This window comes from Corvus kubaryi, unplaced genomic scaffold, assembly GCF_017639235.1.
Source record: "Corvus kubaryi isolate FWS band 111438036 unplaced genomic scaffold, C.kubaryi_AGA036_p1.0 37395, whole genome shotgun sequence".
Classification (NCBI taxonomy): Eukaryota; Metazoa; Chordata; class Aves; order Passeriformes; family Corvidae; genus Corvus; species Corvus kubaryi.
This window is the reverse complement of record NW_024581134.1, coordinates 697,768-719,687: the sequence shown is the minus strand read 5'-3', so window position 1 is coordinate 719,687 and position 21,920 is coordinate 697,768. Positions and strand designations below refer to the sequence as shown.

Sequence of the window (21,920 nt, the reverse complement as noted above, 5' to 3'; positions counted from 1 at the left end):
TGGGAAGGAACCAGAACAGAAGAGGTGCTGTCTTTGGAGGTTCTTGGCACTTTGGCATATGCTTGTCATACAGACTTGATGCTGCAGCAACAAATAAATATTAGCTCAATATTCAAGAATATGATACTGCTGTCTGTAAGAGGCCTTGGTCTCCAGTTTGTTTTTAGGGGTAATTTGCTGTGTTGATTTTTAACAAGCAGGGCTTTCATGCATGGAGCTGAACCTCGACTACAACCACTGAAATCACTTGGGACTCTGACATTCCTATATTAGTTCTTAATTGTGGAATTTGCTGCTCTTGCTGCTCCAGCGGAATTCAAGATTGTTGACCTTCAGGGCTCACTGTGAGGCCTATCTCTTCTCTCAGGCAAAAAAAGGATTAGGTAGGAAGGGGGAGTTATTAGGAGCAGGTGAGAGGTTTTATATATTTTTTAACTTGACATTGTGTCATTCTTGGCACATAGTATCCAGTAAAATAATGGATAAGGATTATATATTTTGTTCATGAATTGCAGTGCCAAGAGCCACACGTGATAATCCAAAAGCTGAAGAATTTAGAAGTATCCATTTAGTTTTACTTTAGTCCCCATACTAACTTGAGGAGTTAGTGAGTGTTGCATGAGGAGGCAGTGCTTTGGACATAGAATATGGCTGAGCATTTGACACAGAAGAGGGACCAGAGAGAATGATTTTCCTGTGCAAACTTTAATGAGGATAAGGAGAAAGCAATGCATAACTCAGTCATGTACAGCAGCCAACAGGGATTTTGCTTTTCACTGCATTTGTATGGTTTTGAATCCCTGTGTCTTTAATCATTTACATTGCTGAAAAGCTTTTTAGAACTGCACATGCAGACGTTTTTCTATTGGAGCACCACCAAAAAGTCTGTGTAAGCACAATATGCAGGGAAAAACATGTCTTGAAAATATTATCCTGTGCAGACAAAAAAAAAAAAAAAAAAAAAGGACCAATATGCTGCAAAGGATTTCTGTCCTTTCCTGGAGTTATGAGACTGTTAATATTAGGGTCTTTTTAAAAATTATTATTTATTTATTTATTTACTTAAAGGACAAGTATAAAAGGATCAGCTTAGAAGCAGAATGGAAGATGGTAGGACTAAAATAACCTACAGAACACATAGGTAACATTTCTTCTCTCTTTCCCACACATACTTCCTCAGTTGTCTCCATACAGTGTAGTTAGCACTGAAACTCCCATTTTTATATAGGGTTACTTTTTATTCCAAAAAACTACAACATTTTGACTCAAGAAGGTTACTTTATGCTCTGCTGTGAGATTTATACTTCTCCCCCACCTCTGCTGTTAGCTAAAGCTGCTTTGTAATACATTAAATGATACAACACAAAAGATCTAATAGAATCTGAAATCGCTTGGGTTCTTAGAAACATGTAAAACTCTGCATAAAATGAATATTGCTAAAGCTCAATCTGATTTCCATATTCTTTCCACATTGTATTTGTGTATAATAGGCTTCCAGGAATGTTCATGACCTTACAGCTGTCCCTTTTGTTTACAGTCCAGTGCTCTGTCCTTGAGATATGTTGCACACAGAATGAAGACAAAAATCATGGCTTCAGGCCTCTGTCTCCCTTCTCTGGAAAAAATAAATAAAGCCTATATAGGAGACATTCTCCAGTCAGTACTGTTCCAGCTACATGTTAGTGATTACACCCTGGGAAACAATTATAGATGGTAATAAAAAAATTAAGCTCTAAGGGCAATACAATTTTTCTCAGGAACTTCCAGGGAAAAGCCTACTTTGGGTTTTTTTGTTTGTTTGTTTGATTGGTTGGTTTGTTTGGGGTTTTTTAATTATCAAACCCCCTTATTTTTCTCACTTAAAAAATAAAAATGGACAGATGCATTTCCTAGAAGTTTGATTTGATATGTCAGAAGATCCTTTTCTTTTTAAAGAGACCGTATCCTGCTCCCACACAAGCAGCCTGTTTCTTGTTTGCTGTCAGTGAGCAAACAATCAACGCACATTTCCAATAGCACTTCAGCAGCATAATGGTGATGGCAACGTTGGGTTTATTTTTGCTGCCATGCAAATTTTCATTCTCTTTGAGTAAATGTATTTTTCTGCTGATATTCTGCTTTCTGGCAGGTGCTCAAAACTTCCTCGTTCAAATGTATTTGCAGATGGCACAGCCATGGGTTGTGTGTGGTGTCTGAGTAGACAGTGCACAGCCTGGGACAAAATTACAATCGCTAATTATTTTAGGATGAAGGGCATATGTGAGATTTCAATATCAAACGACTCAATACCAGCACTGCTGTGCACAAGCACTACCAAATGTAGCTCTGTTTAAGAGGTTTTGGGGCTGAATTGGGTGAAGTTTGTAACTGTCAGATGTGACAGGGAGTATCCAGAACAGCTGAGCTTCTGGCTACGGCCTCCTGATGTGGAGGCTGGTCCAGAGAAATACAAGCAGTGCTGTGCAGGTAGAGGACCTGTGCAGTAATACTGAGAAGTGCAATGGCTTTTTGATGTTAGATTAGGGTTTTTACTGTTTTCTCCTTGCACTAGGAAATTTACAAAATTTGTTAAACAAATGGGACGGATGCCTGACGATTATATATTGTGAAATAATTGTGTGACTCATAGTGCACTCCATTAATTTAGCTTACAATTCAAGCTTTCTAGAAAATGGCCAAGTAATTGTCCACTTCCCAAGTATTTCTGAACATTCAGATCCATGCTTTTCTGTGGGGTTTGAATTTCATAAATGATTTGTAATTGCAGGAAGGTGGAGCTGGTCAACTTAATCAGTTCTTTTTGGAGACACCAAGCAGCTATTTCAGTGTTGTTCCATGTCTGGACAGTAGTTTTATGTGTACATTCACAAGCAGCACTACAGGTGAGGATTGTTGTACAGCTCTGGTAACATTCCTAAGTTCAGCATTCACTGGATTGTGTCTGGAGCTACACACATGACTCCAAACTTCCCCAGGATCACTTACCATGCTCCAGGCACCGCTTTTGCTATCCTCTCTGGCAGAGATATTCTATCTGACATCATTGATTAAAAGGAGGGTCTTTCAGTCCCCCTTGCCTTAGCTTCCAGGAGCAGTTTTAATCTGCTGGGCATTTAATGAGGTTCATCATCTCTTTCTCCTGCCCTTCATCTGATTGACCAGTTTCAGCCATACAGTCACAAACACAGACAAGGAAGTCAACGCATCATGCAGAGGGATTTTAAGAGCAAATCCTCTTTGCTTTAGCATGAAAAATTGACATATCCAGATAGAACAGTCAGCTCTCCATGACATTTTCTGTGGCTGTCCTAAGTGCTTACAGTTATTCTTTAGGATTTGGGTATATGTCCTGCCAGGATTTGTGGGTTCCTTCTCTTTAAGTACCTCTTTAGCTAAGACCCTCTCCTTCAAACACGGAGTGTCACTCTGACCTTTCCAGTCAGCATCTTTCAATGTCACTAGTTTTACAGATTAAACAATACTTTTCTCCTCGTGGGAAAACTGTCCTTTTCAGTGTTTTTCTTGGTCCCTCCTCAGCTTCAAGTAGAGTTCATAAACAGTATGTTATCGGATTTCCCAAATTATCAGAAACTCTTCCTATTATTTACTGGGTAAATAAGTACGTGTATATGACATTTAAACAAGTAAAAATACAGTCCCTCTCCAAAACAACTGAAGTGACCTAAAAAATAACAGTGGGATATAAAACCACAAGCAAAAACACCAGTAGGACAGAATAGGAAGAGTAAGTCCTGTCATTTGTAGTTCATCTGTATCATGTTACCTAATTTTTATTAATAACCTAATCTTAAGAACTACATGTGTGAATTTTGTTTACTGAGATAAAAACACTGGATACTGGGTGTTAGGTGAGCTTTTTTTAGGGACAGTACTATGTTTGTAAAATGCTGTGGTTAACAATGTTACCTCAATGTTTTTCATCTTTTTCTTAATTCATACAGTGGCACTTTGGTTTTACTGCCTGTCTCCCTTGTGTGAAGATAGGGCATTTACTTTCACATACCACATTGTTTGAAAATAATAGTGAAAAGGCACATGAACTGTAAAGATATCTCCCTTGAGGTCTTGAAGGGAAGCTCTGGGAAATTTTAGGGTGGATGTCAAGACAGATCCGTGCACTGTATGTGCATGGAGGGGAATTACTGTCACATGAGCCTGCAGAGCTTTAGCACAACACTTCATCATGCCATAGTGGGTCCTGGGCATCCATATTCTAGCAGCTGATGCACAGCCTCTTAAGCTAAAGAAAAGCATGGGAAGGAAGAAAAATCAAATAGTAAGGAAAGCATCTTGGGCAAAAGGCTAATAATGAAGATCCATAGCATTCTTGCTTTCCAGTCGCTCTGCCAAGCTGTGGTATGAGGGACTAGAAAGACCTGAATTCATACATTTCAGAGAGCAGGTTTTGAAAAAGTTTTCTGCTTCTGCAAACTGAGCAGTGTCTTAGAGTCCAGTTCCTGCTGCCACAGAAGTCAGAGTCAGTGCTGGAATGAGATCTTGCTGCATGCTTTGAAATGTACTTTGAAATACCCTAATACATAGAAATATACTCCAAAGCAGATAAAGATGCTGCTTTCCTTAGAATGCTGGTTATTAGCAGTCTCACAGTGAGTGTAGGTGGGAGGTTCCTCATATGGCATGAAGACCAATTACATCCTCTTCATTGTCTCCAGTATTCTACTACAGAAGGTGCAAAGAGATATTAGGTCTGACTTATAAATGATCTTTGTAAAATATGCATCTATATTTATAAGAAGTACGAGGATCTATCCTTTCCCTGCTGAGCTGAACACCTTTTATTCTCATTATGAATTTATTAGTAGTGCAGGATGTTCAGCAGTACAAAAGAATGTTCTTTTTATCAAATGATGTTCTGGTAAGTTCTGTCTTTGTTTTAAAGGAAAATACTGCTCCTCAGTTTTGGAATACAGCTAAATGAGAAATGTTGAAACACAGACATCCATGAGATATGTCACTGGCACAAGTGAAAGCTCGAGGTGGTCCAGGGATGCACTATTAGTGTCATTCCAGGAGCTCATTCACGGGGTGGTTCAGCAGCATCCTCAGACTAACAAGCTCAAGGGAGCGGCTATCAGCCTGGACCCTCCTGACTGACAGTTAATTTGAAAGATGGAAGTTTATTTTTTCCTAGCAAAAACATCTGGCTGAGGAAGAGATGTGTTGCCTCCTACTTTCCTCTCTCCAGGTAATTTGCTACAACTTAGCCCTAGCCAAGATGAATTACATAGTTGGGTTCAAATTGTCAATTTGCCTTTTCATTCCTCAAAAGTAGTTGGAAAAAAAGCTAAAAATTATGTTTGTCTCTGTATTCAGCATATCAGTAAGGAACTGCAAAAGCTTGGTGAACTTTAGAAGTCAAATTACACATAAACCTCTCTAGCCATTTCTGTCAAAGGAGAAAATGGAAACTAGAAAACAGCAGCATTTCTGTAGCTGACATTTAGCATGCTTAGGATGCTGGAAAAAAGAATAATGGACGCACTTGTCATAAGCTGGAAAATAGATTTAGTGTGTATAACATGACTAAGGTAAACAAACAAGATCAAACAAGAGCTGAGCAGGCTTCTGTGTAACCCAATGCCACATGAAGTGTAACTGCTGAAAGGATTCTGTGAGAGGGGAAACAAAACTGAGCAGACGAGACAGACGGCATAGTCTAAGTTCAGCGCTTTCTGATGACACTGAAGATCTGCACTTGTTTTGGCAGCTGATTTGGTGTTTTCCCCTATTGAAAATGAGCTGGGGAAGTGCACTGTATGCATCTCTTGCACCTCTGGTGTCAGTTTGCAGATTCTAGATTAAACTTGTTCCTGGCAAACAAATAATGTCCAGCTCTTCATACACAGTGACTCACCAGGGTGGGAATTAGGAACAGTTAAGAGTTGGGGTGTCTGTATTTTTACTGGAAATGTCTCAAGTCTGATGTTTTATATTTTGCCTTTGTGGTTGTTTGCTTATTTAGTGGAGTCAATTTGCTTTTTCTTCTTTTCTTTTGTTTGTCTCCTGTGATTTTTCTGTATGATGAACTGTATGATATATTAGGCTTTAAATGTGGGCAGCACTAACTGAATGGTATTATCATCCCATCCTGATATTCTCAGCTGGCAGGAAACATAAAGGGAGGTTACTCTGCAGTACACTGAGTACATGCATACACTGAAAAGTTGCTAACACTCTGTAATACAACTTTCTATTTTTATTGCACAATAACTTTCTCACATAGAAGAGCTCTCATTCAACTTCTTGCCATACCCAGAAGTACAGTACTACCTTGACAGTCGGGGAAATGTAATAAAAAGCACTGCTGAGATGCAAATATATTGGAAGGAAGTGATAGGCACAGGAACTGTCTTAGTTTTTAGCATTTGTTTTTCTATAATATAACTTTTAGCCATCCCCAGGCATATTCCCTGTCCACCCACTATGGTCACAGTTCAGTCACTCAGGTTTATCTTTCTGGCGTTTTTTGAGCCCTGGAAGTCTTTTACCATTCTGTGGTCTAAAATTTTCCTTGCAAGGAATATAAGATTTTCTTTTACATGTTTATTCCTGGGAATAAGTGGGAAAATTTATTACAGCGAAGTCTAAGACCCAAGAGGTCAGATTTCAAGATAAAAGAGGAGATTTATCAGGAAATTCTGTGGGCTCCTTTCTGTTTTATCATATATAGTCTAGGGAAGCATGAATACAATATCTATAATGTTCTTAGTATGTGTCTTAATGATTTTCTAACTTGCTATGTTTCTGATAAGCCAAAATACATGCAAAACATAGTAAAACCTGAGTTGCAAGGATTGTTCTTTACTACTCTTTGGTATTAAGGCAAGGACCATCTGTATAAGTCATAATAGTAGCTTTACACTGGTCAGTTTGTATTTGATGAAAGCTAAAAATATTTTTCCAGTCCTTATCTGCAACGTTGTAGTCAGGAGACACTATTTTTGCAGAAGAAAGGGCCATTGATCATGTTTAAATATCATCATAGCAAAAAGCAGTCAAAACAAAGCCTACTGAAAACTGCCTTCCAGGAACACAGGAGGCAAAACTGGTGACACAAATCCCTCCTCTGGTACCTTTGTGCTGGATTTGCAGCATTGTAGAATATATTCACTTTACTCTGCTCAGCAGCACAGCACTGTATCCTGACAGCTGAGTAATGTTCTGCTCACGTCTTCCCTTGTAAAATGAAAAAAATAGATAATTTAATATAGATGTGACAAGTACGAGATAGATTTCTACCCAGCACAGTTCACTGCTGAAAGTATAAGGTTGAAAACCTTCTTTAAGGATAACCAGATTCTTAAATTCTCCCCCACCACTATCCACCTCCCCTTTTCCCCCTGCCCCAATTAAACACAATACAGAGAAAACTAAAACCTAAATTTATTCTTTGATCATTTCAGTATGAAAAAAAATCTCTTCTGTCTCCTGGTCCACAAAATAAACCAAAGAACAGACTTTCTGCAAGACACAGTGTATGTATGTCTGTTTCCAGTGCAGAGATTTTTGGTCCATCACTGATTCTCTTTTCTGTAGTTTTACTCTCTCCTGAATCACAGATGCAGTTTACTGCTACTTCTTGTGGCCACTGTGGTTGGGGGCTAAATTAAGCTTATTGCCTTCTGAGGCAAAGCATGACAAATTCATTCAATCCAAATTACATTTCTGAGTTTGGCGGGGTCTGCACTTGGATTTCACTGGCTTCTTAAAAGAAACACATCAGACAATCCCCATACCAGCATGTGCATTAAACATGCTGAATACACAGCATTGTTGTGCTGTCCTGATGCTGCAGTAGAAGTGTTATAATCCTGTTTTCTGGTCTTCAACCCATTTCTGTCTCCCTCAAGCATTAGTGCTGTCTGCTGCTCCAGCCCCTCTGCTCCAGCCCCAGAGCAGTGACTTGGTGCTTGAGACAAGCTATGCTGCTCCTCTGTTCTTCTCAGCCAGCAAGGCACCTTCTTGTCTCCAAGACAACTCAGAAGTGAAGCAGATCTGTGACTGGTGTGGGAAGTCTCTAAGTCTTTGAGGGATGAGGTTGTGTTGAGGTGAGAAGAGTTTAACAAGGGATCCAGCACCACTGTGGAAGCTGCGTCCTTGGTAACAGCAAAATCAGATTGAATCAGGAAAGGTAGAGGTTAGCGTGGGATTCAGCTCTTCTAAATCCCACTGAGCTTTCCCCAAAGTCTTTAATAGCATCATGGATTTATTTGTGTTCCTATACTGTCTCTTAAAGTCAGTTTTGTGAAAGATCCAAGTGGTTGTGACCCATCACTAAATTGATTTTATAGTACCTATCTCTGGTTAAGGTTATCCAGTAGCAGAATTTGAAATTTTGGGACAGTGCTTCAGAAGTATTGAGAATTGACTTGTTTTTTTATGAAGTTGAGAGCAGATTTACCATGGAGTTCAATGGGTGAAATGTTAGCCTACCACTAAACATGAAACACCCTCATGTTTGCTGCCTCTGGGCATTGACCAGAGTGTATCTTTCAACCTGGAGTTTTTCATGCACAATTATCTATATCAAAGGAGTAACTTTTCTTCTATGCACTTGATGTGGTACATATACACTGCATCTATGAGAGGCACCATGCTCAAGTGTCCCAACACAAAGGAAGGAATACAAATTAAAAGACTGGATACAAAAGACCTCTCTTAATGTTTTCGCCAGTATCCTGCTTACAAATGACTCAAACACACTAGTTAAGGAAAAAACTAATCTCTTCAAACTAGAAGGAATATTTTAATCTAAAAAGGCTTTAACAGCTTTACTGAAAAATTTATAAAGATTGACTGTTTGCCCAAAGTTGTAGTGCTGTTCTATTGACTCTCTATTCAGCCCTGCACAGATGGTAACTCCCATTCACTTTGATGGGAGATTTGCCTGCGGTAGGACTGCAGAACTGATGCCCAGGATGTTAATTAAATGTACAGTCAGCTGGCCAAAAAGTAGCTGGTTGAGTCATAAGGACAGATCTTCCTGGCTTACCTAAGAATACTTCTTAGTATATAATTAAACCACAAAAACTGACATCAAAGTAACGATAAGGGCCTAATGTAATGCACATAACCAAGGAAATTCAGGCCAACATTCCTTCCTTTGATCACCCAACTGGGCCAAGCTAGTACACAAGTCTGGGTCTGGATACTCCCTTTTCTCAAGCACTGGTAGACGTGAAGGAGGTAAAGCTGATGGAACTGGCTAGATTGGATTAACTGGTTGGGAGGTAATAGTTTTTGTTGCACATACCTGCAGAATCCCTTCACAATTATAAGGTTGGAACAGGGATCTTATTTAAAACATTTTTCCAGGGTGTGAAAAAATACTCAGAGATGGAGTATGCTCAGAGACAGCATATGTTTATAATTTGATCTCCATACTTCATAGCACTCCAAACTCCATAAATTTCTGTATCAGCTCAATGGGGTTTTTTCCCTTGGATGTGATTTTACAGTGGGAGAAAGTTGGGGCAAGTGAAGGGATAACACCCCGTGGGTATTAAACTGCTCAGGAGAAGCACAAAGCTACTAGAAACCCAGGAACTGTGTTTCTATCGCATATCTCTTGAAGCTATAGATCTTAACTTCAGAGATGCTTTAAAGCATTCTTGTTTCATGTAACGTTGTCTTAAACAAGCTGGAAAAACGAGATCTGGAAGGTCTACTATGGAGGGTTAGCAAAATGAGCTGGGAAACCAAAATCAAAGAATAGTTACCAATGATTTACTGGAAATAGAAAAGGATATATCAAATGTGGTTTCACATGGATTTTTCCTGAGCCAGATGCTGTTAAATATTTTCATTAGTGACTTCATTGATAGGATAAGGAATGTTCGTATTAATTTTGCAGATGGCGCAAAGCTTTGAAGGCTCCAGGTATAGAGGTGAACATGATTAGAATTCCAAGGGGTCTTGACAAATTAGAAAGATGGTATGAAAAAAACCCAAGATGCAATTAAAAGTTTCTGTACTTAGACAAGAAGAATCATTCATAGAATCAACTCAGTGAGAAACAACCAACCAATTTACAGTCATATAGGAAAGGAATTAAGGGTTGTAGCTGTCTGCAGCTTGAACATGAATGGGCAATGCCATACTAGTGTTAAAAAAAGTGGAGGGGAGAAATTTTGAGTTCTAAAAACAGGAGAACAGTCTGCAAAATGAATGAAGTAGTTCTTCTCTTTCACAGCTGTGAAAAGTTCTAAGCTAAGTAAAGGTTTAAGTCTCACATGCACCCGAACAGAGCAATATAGTGACCTATGAGAAAAGATTACAAGGGTTGGGGTTGTTTAGACTAGAGGTTAAAAGACTGAGTAGAAACATGATAGCATGATCTTCAAATACAGAAAAAAGCTGGTGCAAAGCCAAAGGGAATAACCTTGTGGACAGGACAGAGTGAGTGATTCAAGCGCAAAACAAAATGTTTTGCTAGGCTTCAGGCAAAAGCTTTTTTTGACAATAAAGCTAGTTAAACCCAAATTACTGCAGAACCTTTACCTTTTTTCATTAAACTGAGATTAGAAAAAGTGCCTGTCTGGAATGAGAAGGGTATAGTTTAGCACGTCTTGGGGTAGCCACAACATTTCTTCTTGAAGTTCCTTCCTGGTTTTCTCTGACGTGCTATGAGAGGTTTTGGGAATCTCTCCAGGAGACTTGTTTCTCTGCTTGCCCTGAGCTGGCCCTGACTGGTAGCTTTAAATCACTCTCTAAGAGCCTCCCGAGGCCTGATCCACATTTTTGAGATGCAGGTTGGCCCACTCTTTCTTTGGCCAACTTTCTGGGTTTCCTAGTAGCAGATTTTCCATGATTGGGATTACATGATGGACTTGGTAACTAGCTGTTGTTTTGGGATTTTTTTAAATGATGGCCTTGAAGCATTTGTGAGAAAGAATCAGTGAAACTGTTTGTCTTAAAAAGACTTGTTTATTGCACTAAATAGCTGATGTTGTCTTGGCCACATGGAAGGCTGCGTTTTCCTATGTGAAGTAACAACCGCATGTTTTCAGTGAGAATGACCTTCCTTCCAGATTAACAGCAACAAGAATGATTGTGTTTGTCCTCAACACCAGCCCTCGACATATTAAGTGAAAGTGGTTAAAGGTACAGCCTTTACAGCTTAAATATGGAATTAAGTAAAAGTTATGTAAGGTCACAGAAAAACAGTAAACACCAGAAGACTGAAGCGGATATCACTGGATGATGGTACTTACCACTGCATGATACCAACTCAACCAAGCATAGACACATGAGCTGGATGTAGACAGATGATTTTATTTCTCTAGGCTCTATTTGATTCTAAAGTAACACTAAAATCTGGTTTCAGACAGTAGGAGCCAGGGAAAAGTGCTCCAGTGCTACTGTGTACAACTTGCTTGAAGTTCTTAGGTAAAGATGTTCTTCTCTAGAACAAATTATTTTCCTTCTGCTAATGAGAAAAACAAGGGGAAACAGATTGCAAGATCTCAATAGGCTTTTTTTTTTCCCAGTGGGTTTCATGCCAAATTCTATCCTCGCATAAGTTCTTGAAACCTCTGATTTCACAGGGACTTCATGGCTGTAAAAGAATAGATTTCTTGGTCTTCATGTCTAAAAAGCTTCCTTCTGTATAAAGTGCTTTACACATGGAATGGCTGCTGAAGCAAATTGACTAGAATGGTAGTCAATTTTACACTGCTGCTCTCCCACCTGAAAAGCACTTTCGATGCCCTACAGAGAGAAGAAATGAAAGAGGAGGGGTAGAAACATGCACATACACACAGAGAGAGAAAAGATGCTTGCATAGAAGGCTTTAAAAAGTGAGGAAAAATGAACTGGTACTGTCTGCTCTCTGTCCTACATATTTGTCGTACTGAACAGGGAGAGGTGTTTCTACAGGGTGGAGCATATCCAGTGAATGCACATTGAGCCAAATTCAGTTCTTATCTGCACTAGGACATTACCTTCAAATAGCTTTGCTTAAGGGCTAGAATATTCCCAAGTTACATCTAAGGAAAGTGAAGATTTTATGTTTAAATCAGTTTTAAAAAGATGCATACCTGCTTAATATCTTCCTATATTGTAGTTTTTAGGGACAGATTTTGTACTGATGTTAATTCAGCATATCTCTGATGAGTGTATTACAATTCTATCAGTTCTATATCAGCTATGTTTCTAGGCCCATATCATCAAACCAATCTACAAGCTTTAACAAATATTGACCAGATGTCTTTAGTTAAAAGTAAAATTATGTCTTCTGTGAAGAAGGCTCCTGACAACTCTGACCAGCAGTATTCATGAAGCTTGGACTGTGAAAGTCTATTCTAGAAAATAATTTTCAGCATATGTGGTCAAACAGAAGTGCTGCTAATGCAGCAGCTATGTCAGAGGGTGAGAATGGGAGCGATAGGAGACCATGCCAGGAAAATATGTTGATTATGCAAGGTCTCTATCTTTTGCAACAAGAATGGTGTAGTGATATGACATAAGATTGAACAGCTGTTTCTCTGAACATTTGAGAGTTTTTGGAATACATTTTAAGGATGTCTTCTGTGTCCAAAAGGCAGCCTATTTGGGGCTGTTCTTGAGTACTCTGATTTTATTTTCAGGGATGTAACAGAAAGGGATACACACAATATGACAACTCCAAATGTTACCCCATTTAGATAAAGTCTATTTTCAAGGATTTTAACTGATTTCAGAGCTCAAGAAAAATTTTAAACCCCTTCTCAGAATTTCCCATCATTATGGGAAGCCTTTTTTGAATTTATTTTCAGATAAATTTTCTTCTTTTACATATACTGAGGGTGTTTGAGTACTGGTGATAATGACATCCTTTGCAGTGTTGTCATTCATTTTCATTTTTCATCTGAAAAAGTTTTTGTTTGATAGTGTCTCTAAGGAAGTGTTCCTCTTTACAAATGTTGATTCTGTGGTCCTCATTGGTTGAAGATGACGGGCAGATTCTCAGATACTGTAAATTGTCATAGTTCCATCAACTCATATGCTGATTTGGACAATCTGACTGACTAACTGTAATAATATACATTTTTTCTGATCAGTAGCAATCTTACATTAAAAATAAAGTGAGATTTCTATCATCAAAGCATTAGTTATACATTATCTTTAGAAGAACACTAATTTGTATTTTTATTTTCATTCATTAGGAAATGTATAATCAATTCTTTCTGCCCTGTTCATTTTAATTAGGTAAATGTCTAGATCTATATTAATTATGTCTAAATCTTTAATTTTATTAGTTAGATATGATCTAAACATTTCTGAATCTTGTTCATTGGAACATCTCTTTAATGAAACTTCTTGTTATCCAAAACTTGGACTATATGTCCCAATGTGTGTAATTTATACTGGAAATTCATTATTTATGGGTAGCATATCCCCTCCTGATCAGGGTTATAAGAGTTAAAAACATTTTACACGCTAAGTATTCTGTTCTCTCTGAATTCTGTCCTGAGTACAGTGTTCTTCAGTTTTCAGTCAATAATGAAATTAATCAGTATCTGTCGTGTTCTTTATTTTTCATTTGATCCCTCTCCTATTCCTTGTCACCCGGTCATCAGTCAGTACCAGAACCTGGCCTTCAGATTGCAAAGTTAGTATTTTACTAAAATCATTGGCAAATTAAATGGAGAATTTCAAGAACACTGCTACTTGCATCAGTGACAACTGTTAATGTGCAAGTCGTTTCTGTCCATGTGGATCATACCAAAGAAATTCAGACATGAGACAGGGTCACATTATACTTTTGAGTTCATTTGCTATTTCTGTTTTGTATTTTTCATACGCTTGGTCAACAATTTTAAAGGAAGTGATATATGTATGATTTCAGAAGTTACATGGCTCATTACCTGCAATATAGCTGACAATCTGATTTCAAAGACTTGTTTCTTAAGTTAGCAGATTTTTAGCACAGCCTAAGACACTTCAGACCCCAGATGTGTGAAGGAATAAAAGAATGAGAGCACTCTTGCCTGCTCCTATTCTGGGGCTCCCTGAGGAGCAGCAGTTATCCTTGAAAGCTTCTGTGCTAATGCAGCCACTGGTATGAGGAGGAGCCTGCTCAGCTGCCCCAGGCACAGCAGAATGAAGGCAGGCTTTCAGAAATGTAGGGAGATAAGGCAAAGGAAAGGTGCTGGCAGTGATGTTTATCTCAAATTTTAGAGGTCATAAACTCACAAAACACTACAACCTGAGTGGATGTTGTAACTGATGTACACTTTCCAAAATCTATGTAAACTAAAACCACTGAGTTCGATGCAGCTCTAGCAAGGATTCACTGAAGCCTGTAGATGAGGTCACTTGAAAAAGCAAAAGAATTTAAGTAGACTTGTGCCTTCTGAAAGAGGGGAGCAAATGATAAAAGAGCAATTTTCAATCTGCAGCTGAATTGACTAGGAAAACACAGTTTGCCCGTTATGGGCTCTCCTGAATCCAGGCTTGTCACTGTGGTGAAGAAGCTCTTTTTTGAAGGACAAGCACTCATAGACTTAAGGGAGAATGGTTTTGTGGCTGGTCACGTGAGCTTTTGCTGAAACACCAGTTCAAGCGCAGAAGCCTGACCTGTGACTTTTTCTCTGAGTGTTTTTGAGGCAAAGTCATGCATATTCTACAATGAATGGAACCTGAAATGTAGAGGCTCAGCATTGCTACTAGCAGTGAAGTGCCTGACTATAAATAGTGTATTTCAGTCGATTTTAATCCTGAGAAACAGCATTTATCTCATGACAGCCCCTTTTCTTCTTTTTTCTCCTTATGTAAACTGCTTCCTCAAAGATCAAGTCAAACAGAGATACAAACACATAAACTTGTTAAGTAATAATTATGGTAATGTAAACAATATCACAAATGATAGAACATGTTAAGAAATATATACATCCTCATCAAATGCTGAGATTTGTAATAATGTGCTCTGACTATACTTTTATTGTAGTCATTCAGTGTAGTCTCACCTTTTTTACCTGTTGCTTTTTTACTGTCATAAAACTATAAACTACTGTTTAGTAGTTTTATGACAGTTTTTTACTGTCATAAAACTATGCTTCGGTCTTCAGCCGTACCATGTTATACCACACACACTGAAGGCATGGCAAGTGAGCAGAGCCCAGTCCATCTGCATGTTTACACATATGTACCTTTAAACATCCAAGCTTTGTGCTGACTTGCAGCCTACCTTCTCAGATGATGTCTTAACCTCTTTGCTTGACTGTGCTCTGAGTTTATAAAATTTATGCCTCCTGGTGAGAAAAGAAGCTGAAGGCTTGGGTGACATTCATGCATCTGTCGTGCAAATACTGTCTGTACCTGCGAGCTGCCTGTGCTATTGGATCTCCTGCCTTGATACGAATGTCCTTTAAGGTGCCCTAGCTGAGAAGCAACTTAGAAACTGTAAGGTAGTGCTATCGAAACCAAAAATACGTAAATCGGATGTCTTGTCAGCTAATACCTCTTGCTTTAATGACAATAAAGCCTGCTGACACATGTGGTCGTGGCAAGAAGGCTCTGCAGTGTGAATGGAGCAGCTGCTGCTGATCAGGGAGGGAAATCAATGACTCAGCATTCATCAGAAGCATCCTCCTGCTGGTCACCACTGCCAAGTGCCGACTCATCGATTTTCCTCCCTGCTAGGCGAAGACTGCTCTATTTTCTGTACAGCAAGCTTTAAAATGTTTCCAGTGCACTGTATGCAGCTGTCAGCTCCCATTGGTAGGTCTCAGTAGGAGCACCCCAACACATGAATTGCATTGGGGCTGGGGCATAAATCTCAAATTCACCCAATGTAGTTTTTTCAAAGTGCCTGAAGCTCAGCATGTGTGAATCTGCAAATCACCCTATCTACCCCAATCAGCACAAATGAGGTGTTCTGCTTGCCATAAGCTCACTAAATATTTTTTCTTGTGAAGTGGCAAATGGAACACAATATGCATGGCTCACAGATTCACAGCCACTGAAACAAATCCAACAGCATGCAGTTGTCATCAAGAAATATGTCTAGGAAAACCTCTCTAGCCACGCAGTTTCAGCACAGCATGCGAGTACCAGCCAGTCCTTCGATACTCAGACAAAGAGATTGCCATATATAGTGCACATGAGGAGTGCTGTCCTTTGATTTCTCCTTTTAAAAGAAATCATCCTTGCAGCTGTTCTCCATTGTCCCTCAGTCTTGAATATCTTCTTTATTTAAAGAGACCCTGGAAATCAAAACTAGAGTCGGAAAGGGGTCTTTGTCTGCCAGTATTAAAATCTTGTGAGTCATGTTTTCCCAAATCTTTCACAAAATTCAGTCAGAATTCAGCTCACAGCTTCAACTTCAGGAATGCTGTGAAGGTGACTACAGACAATGATATTCATTTACAATTTGAAAAACTCATTTAAGCTGAAATGTGCGATATATTCACATACATCTCTTTTCCGTTTCATTTACAAAGAGCAACAGAATTGTGGAGTTGAATAATAAAGCTTGAAAGCTTTCAGTTCCATTTCATTTTCAAGATGCAAATGAGGCAAGTTCTGAAATCTGCAACCCAGCTTCTCCTTGCTGATTTTAATCTAAGAAATGGCATATTTACTAGAATACTTACTGAAACAGAAGATTTACTTAAAAACAGTATCTCACTGTATTAGAGTTGCAAAGATTTTCAGACCCATAACATCTCCGTTCTCTTCAGAAACAAGGAAATATGCAAATAAGTTGTTATTTATAATAGCTGCTGCTTGCTATGTTTGTAAAATAATTATATTTGCCAGTTAATTGACCTTGTGTGCACAATAGGGACAAAAATAAAGAAATTATTCATGAAAATTCAGAGTAACACTGAATTAGATTGGTTTGGAAAAATATATTAACTGTTATTTTTCAAAAATAGCAAGCAATTAATTGCTGCTGTAATGAACATTTCTGTTCTACTCTGGCAAACATACTGTGTTAACATAATACATTGCAAGTCAAGGCAGACCACTTGATTGCAGTGTTTGCACTGCAGTAAGTACACTTTTGGTTTAATGTTAAATTTTCATCTCAAATGTTCTTACAGGAATGCAGATGTTGTCCTATTTGTCGGTCTTGTTAAGATCTCTGTCATGTGAGTGCCAGTGCGTGTAGTAACACCTAATAAATTATGTAAAGTGTTGCAGTGTACTGCACTTGTATGACCATTTCAATATACCGTAATTGTTTTCCACACTTCCCCCACAGGTTAGTCTGGCTTCCAGCAGAGGCAGAAGTGAATAACAAGCCAATCAACATGCAAAATATTGAACAGAGCAGCTCAGCACAGAGCCATCAGCCAAACGTGAGATTAGCATGTGACTGCAGACAGGACGGTGAGCCTACGCTCGGCTTCTTGAGCCTTGCACGTCTCTCCCTGTGTCTTCTGAATCGCATTTCTGTTGTTTACTGCTCCAAATGAGCTGTTCCCCATGTCAGCACTGGATGATTAATACAGTGGCAGAAGTAGGGTCAAGTTGTGTACATTCCAAAGTACCATCAAGGGTCTTCATTTTGCCTGTTTGGAGCTTTGGAACTGTATCCTGAGGGAATAAGCGTGAGCCCCCAGTCTTGGTCCAGGATGGGAAAAGCAGGTAATGTTGGGATATGGCCTGGTGATGCTGACTGGCCCTTGCAGTGTCCAACACATAGGACCCTGCTCTGACATGTAAAGGCACTTGGTCTGGCTTTACATGAGGAAGTTTGATCCCATTACAGTGTGTGGTTCTGCCCCTGCTGTGCCCCAGTGGTACATTCCCTTTTACTTCAGTAGATGTGACTTGAGGAACCCATTGTCCAAAGACATTTAGTTTGTGGCTCAAAGAGTTTTCTGTTGAACAAACCCAGGTCTGTTATTTACACTGTGGCACTTGGAGGACCTGCTTTTGGTAGATGTTTTGGCCTTTCCCTTTCGAGCCCGCTAAGTGAGCACCTGCTCGCATAAGGAAGCTCTTTTCTCTAGTGGGAAGAGCTGGCACTGGCAACTGAGCTGAGGCCACTGGCTCCCTCTGCATGGGCCACACTTTAAAGATTTCAGGAGGTGGCAAATTTCAGCCTGTGGGGTGTTTAACCAGTGATTTCAAAATGAAAATCTCTGAATTGCATCACAAATCCTCCAAGGCATCCAGCACTCTTTTTTTTTTTTTTTTTTTTTTTTTTTTTTTATTCAACATGTTTTAAACTCCATTTTTTAGCATTCTGGAATTCACATTAGATACTGTAAGACTAGATGGATAACTGCCATTTGACTCAGTTCTCAAACAGTCAGGTATCTACAAGTTGGGAAGCATTGACTTTTGCCTGTGTAGGTTGGTTCCTTTCTGTGAAACAAGTAGAATGTTTTTGCTGTATCTTCTCCAGAAATGAATATTTTACAGTCCTCCTCTAGTGCCAGAACACCCTTATGAAAGCAGCTAATCTGTGCTAATGATTGTTTAAGAATAAAATGGGGAAAAAAATGAACACAGGAACTTCTCTGAATTTATGGCATTGCAGTCCTTCCCATGGCAACACAGATAGTCAGATGGTTCAGTAGCAAAGTACAAGCAGGAGGAAAAGGCAAACAATGATAGAGAGAAAAAAAAAGGAAAAGAAAGCAACGGGATTTTCTCTAAAAATATAATAACTAAATGGTAGAAGAAAATCCTTATAAATGGTACTGTCTACTTGTAAAGAATATCCTTCATGTATTCATTTCTTTCTATTAGACTAGCTTGTCTAAAACATATACAGAAAGCCCTTTAATATCCCATTATACTGTATACTAAAGCATTCAGGTCTAATACTATTACTGATAAAGAAACCAAAAGCATATTTACAGAGACTGAATGTCTATAAAGACCAGATCAAGCAAGTCTCTTGAGAGAAGAAAGTCCCATATCAGATTATTGTGTGAAAAAAATAGCATGCTCATCTCAATTACAGCACCAATTTGGTTTATTTAAAAAGGAAGTAATTCTGGTTTGTATCATAAAATCACTTTTTTTAAGCCTGTAAACATCCAATAAATTAAATTTTTTAGATAAGATCCATTTTGCAAAAAGCTATTTATGAAAAGCTTCAAATAATAATTAGAGAGGATTTAATAACCTAATCACTGACTAATGCTAGCACACAGTAAGTACACTGAATTAGATCCTTTTGTGGAGTTACTGTTTTACCTCATCTCATTTGGCAGCTTATTATACAATGCAAGTTGCTCAAGCCTATAATCCCTACACCAGTGAAGGTATGTAGCAGAAAAAAAAAAGGTATGTAGCAGAATAATTCTGAGTGTAGTCTCTTGAGTTAGTAAGTAAAAAATCTTTAAAAATGTTTGTCACGATAATAGTCTAGCTGAACCTAATGCAGAAGCAAAATACAGTATTATACTGTAAATTTATGAATATTAACATCTGAAACATAAAAGAAAGTTGTGCTGCTTGGCATAAACATAGATTAAATACTGTCAGTATGGTATGGAATATTAAAGCTTTTTCTTTAAAACTATGTGCATATTATGGCTTATGTTAACTGTAGTGCTCTACTAAATGTTGTAGGTATTGTACTAAAGTAAATATGAGTCCTTTTGTTTATTATAATGCACTTTGAGCCAGACTCTGGAATTAATTTCATTCCTGGCTATCCAATTTATACCTCTGAATAAAAATGAGTGAAATGTCACCCTGAGCCTGGCGAGAGAGAGAGGGGTGATGGCCCAAAATCAGAAACATAACAAAGTACAAATTATATCCCTTAGAACTAAAACAACCCCTTTACTACTTGAATCTTTTCTAGTGAGATTTAATTTAATTTTTAAGAACTTCAGGGCAGGTTAATGAAGGTCTACTCCCGTAACAGACACAAGGTATTTAAAATGGGTCAAACCAAAACCCTAGACAGACCATTACAATACTTTGGGACTTTAAAATCCTGAACCAAACTTCTTGTGTTAACAACACTTGGCCATTGTTGCTCTTAGCACTGATGCTCTCAGTGGTCACTCCTGAGTGCTCTGTCACACCCATCTGCTGGTCACAAGCACCAGGTACACCACACTGAACACAGCACACCAGGGCAGCAGCACACAGTCAAGTTACATTTCTCTGTGTATACTGAAAGGTAGGAGAGCACCAAGGTAGTTAAGAGAAGGCAGAAGAGGAAAAATACAAATACAATCAAGCAGGACTGTCTGTGAAGTGGTGTATATATATGCAGATTAGGGAACAGATCCCTCATGTTAGAACTGTTCTCAAGGAAGAAAAAGAAAGATTAAAAACTGTCAGATCAACAACGTGACCACTTTGATGGGTACTCCTCTGATGTCATTGAAAAATTTCCACTGAAGCTAACTACAGTGATAGAAAGATCTGGCTCTTAACAGGTCCAAGTGGTGTGTGCCCTTCAAATGCCACCTGAAAGGCAGTCAGCCAGTGAAAACTGAGACAGGATTTTTAGGTTTTGAACAAAAGAGACTTTAAAGCATGTGTGTATATATATGCCTGATAAAAAGTTAGCACTTAAAACCCTATGTAATTGCATGCATTATATTTGTGGAGGTGTCTTATTGCCACTGCATTGCTATTAAAATGCAAAGCAAGTGCAAGCATGTCATGTTTATTAAACCACTAAAAAAAATGTTCCGACAGTGTTATGACTTCGGTTTTCAAAGCATATAAATGGGCAGGGCAAAAAAGGGGGAGGAATCAGAAACTGAACTCTCAGTTTACTCTTTCATGCCTCGTTATTGGAACATGCAGGGTGGAATATGTAGTCCTTTGAGATGTCTGCAGCAATAATCTTAAGATTTAGAATAAATGATCTCAAAGTGCATTGCAAATTTAACAGTTTGATATCAGACTTAAGCACAAGATGACTGCAGCTATATCTGAGATTTCCTAGGCAAAAGGCTTACAGCAAGAGAAGAATATGTTCTTTTTTTTCCCCGAAGAAGTGGCAAAGGAATCATAGGTGTGCAGTATGTAATTATGCAGGCTGAAATGAGGCCAGTTCACTACAGCTAATTCCTTATTCTTTACCAAAAGTGCTGCAGATGATTAGATTGTCAGCTTCAAGTATCACCTGCAAGGTGGCAGCTCCAGTAGCTTATCCAACAGTGTCTCCAGTTTTCAGGGCATGGGATAAATCCTGGCAGGACAACATGCAGCATTTCCCTTCAGTTCTTCGTGACCTCGCATTCCCCATCAGTGGAGCTGGAGACCCAGTGCCTTCTCATTCAGGCTTTCAGCTTAAAGTTTCCATTTATTAAATCAGCCCTTCCATTATCAACATTTATGTACTATCCATACATCATTTCTATCTATTGTAATACCTCTTCTCATGATTTAAATAACTCTGGCACTGAATAGCTTGTGCAATCTGAACAAATAGTCTTAAACTATCAGAATAGCTTTATCTAAAACATACCTACAAACAAATAAAAGGAAGAACATTTTTTGTATTCTTTTTGTGTTTTGTGAATAAGAGTTATGCAGGAATAGAGATACTCAGCATCAAGTACATTCTGGCAACAGTCAGATGCAGCCCCAGCAGATGAGGAAAGTTTCTATGACTTCAAAATGAACTCTCTGCAAGTTCTGGAAGTGTTCTTCACTGTTCAGTTAATTACATATCTTCATATTTTTTATTACATGTAAGATGTTGCAAAAGACCTGATAACCTTGGGCTATTTTAACTTTTAGCTCTTCTGGGTGTTTTTCTGGGCAACATCCTTTACTCTACTTTAGCTGTTTCTTTCACAATCTTCAGGCAGTCAGATGTTGCCAGTCCAGCATCCTATCCAGATTTTTAACTTGAAAAACTGCATTGCTACCATTTCTTTGCATCAGAACTGTTGGTTGTTGTGCAACATCCCAAATTGTTCTGAGATCATGAGATAAAAATAGACCATTGGGAA

General features: G+C 38.6%; 1 protein-coding gene across 4 annotated transcripts in view; it reads left to right on the top strand.

The window, feature by feature from the left end:
* MAMLD1 (mastermind like domain containing 1) overlaps positions 1-21,920 on the top strand; it is a 252,768-nt gene that overhangs the window by 58,843 nt on the left and 172,005 nt on the right. For all 4 annotated transcript variants that reach the window (XM_042040128.1, XM_042040130.1, XM_042040127.1 and 1 more), the window contains one exon: positions 17,234-17,361. The gene's annotated coding sequence lies outside the window, so the exon portion shown is untranslated. The remainder of the gene's footprint in view (positions 1-17,233; positions 17,362-21,920) is intronic.